We start from the raw sequence: 1,995 nt of genomic DNA, 5'->3' as shown, positions 1-1,995 counted from the left end.
GGAGAGAGGTCGAGGAAGCCGGGGAGAAAAGAGAGGAGGAGGGAAAGAGAGAGAGGCAGGGAGAGAGGGACAGAGAGAGGGAAGGAGAGAAAATGGAGGGAGGAAGGATGAGGGAGGGAAGGGGAGAGAGAGGGAGGGAAGGGGAGAGAGAGGGAGGGAGAGAAAGGGGGGGAAACAGAGAGGGCAGGTGTGGAGGCAGGACCATGCAGTGGCATTTCACACTTTGGCTTCTCCATCTCCACCTTCCCACCTGCCTCCCAGAATGCTTGGAGTCTAGGTTCTCAAGTGACTTTGCCTTCTTCTCTGGGGGATACCAAAAGCCAGCGATCAATGCAGCATTCCCAGGAAATTCAAATGGTTGCAGGAGGTTCCAACATCTCTGCCGAGAAAGGAACAGATGGCACGTGCCTTTGCTGTGATCTCACCTGGCATAGGTCAGGATGTGCAGCTCTGCAGGCCACGGCCTGGTGCACAGCCTGCCCTCAGCAGCTCTGGGACTTAGGAATGTGACCTCAGCAAGTAACAGGCTGCTGGCAATGCCCTCCAGATAAAGACCCCTAGGGATACACCTGCAAGTGAACAAGTTGGGACTCTTACTGCCTGGGCTCACCTTGGGGAAGTGTGGGACAGTTCTACAGAACGGTCAGAACAGACATAGGTATGGGTCTTGTGTTGGGGATTTGGGGGAGGAGTCAAGGACATGGGTTAATGCTATGACTGGGTCCTCAGGAGCCAGAATAAGGCTACAGCCATCACTCAGATGAGCTAACAGTTTGGGGGGTTTGGGCAATGCTGTTTTGCCTGGGCTGCAGCCTTCAGCTGGCCATATTGCCTCACTAAGTAAAACCAGGGCGCTCTTCCTAAGTAACAAGGTGGCTTGTAGACACTGGGTGAGCAACCCGCTGTCCCTGCTCCAGGGTGATAATATTGCCCACCTCACCAAATATGAGGGAATTAAGGAAGATAATACTTGTGAAGCCCTCGAATGGTAACTCTGATTTGAAGCCTTCCTCAGGTAAAGTTAGTCATCTTTTGTGTAGGAATTCAATAGCACATTTTTTCATGATTAAATCCTAACAACTGTCTGGGGTTTATCGTACTTTCACATGATTGCCACCCCTACTGGACTTTTGAGGCCAAGGGGGAGACTTTATTTACCATTGTACCCGGAGTTCCAACACACCATAAATTCCCAGTCTTTGTTAAATAAGTGAATTTCTCTCTCTCAAAAAACCAAAAAAATTGATGAGCAGGGTCTTGTTTTTGTCTTGACCAGGCATGGTCAGAGTGGCCTCATGTGATGGCAGCATGCTATGAAATTGTTGATGTTCAAAAAGAGAGAACGTACCAAGGCCAGCTGTGAGTGGTGAGTGTGTTTTTCTTTTGGTATTGTGTGAAGGAAATGAACTCATCACATAGTTAGGGTTGGTTAATCTTCCTCATCTCAAATACCCCAACGACATCCAGGAATCGAGGCATTAAAAACTGGTTTGGGGGCCAGGCTCGGTGGCTCAGCCTGTAATCCCAGCACTTTGGGAGGCCGAGGCGAGTGGATCGCCTAAGCCCGCAGGTTCGAGACCAGCCTTAACAACTTGGTGAGACCTCATCTCTACAATAAACAAAAAAATTAGTCGAGTGTAGTAGCCTGCACCTGTAGTTTCAGCTACTTGCAAGGCTGAGGCAGAAGGATTGCTTGAGCTCAGCAGATCGATGCTGGGGTGATTGTGATCTTGCCACTGTACTCCATCCTGGGCGATGGAGTGAGACTCCAACTCAGAACAACAAAACAAAACAAAAACTGGTTTGGGGCTGGGCGCGGTAGTTCACACCTATAATCCTAGCACTTTGGGAGGCAGAGGTGAGAGGATTGTTTGAGCTCACAAGTTTGAGACCAGCCTAGGCAACTTGGTGAGACTTCATCTCTACAATAAATCAAAAAATTAGCCGGGCATGGTGGCACGTGCCTGTAGTTCCAGCTACTTGGAAAGCTGAGGC

Source organism: Carlito syrichta, unplaced genomic scaffold (genome assembly GCF_000164805.1).
Source record: "Carlito syrichta isolate Samal-C Ts95f unplaced genomic scaffold, Tarsius_syrichta-2.0.1 Scaffold316251, whole genome shotgun sequence".
In the NCBI taxonomy this organism is placed as follows: domain Eukaryota; kingdom Metazoa; phylum Chordata; class Mammalia; order Primates; family Tarsiidae; genus Carlito; species Carlito syrichta.
The sequence above is the reverse complement of the archived record's forward strand: the minus strand, read 5'-3'. Positions refer to the sequence as shown.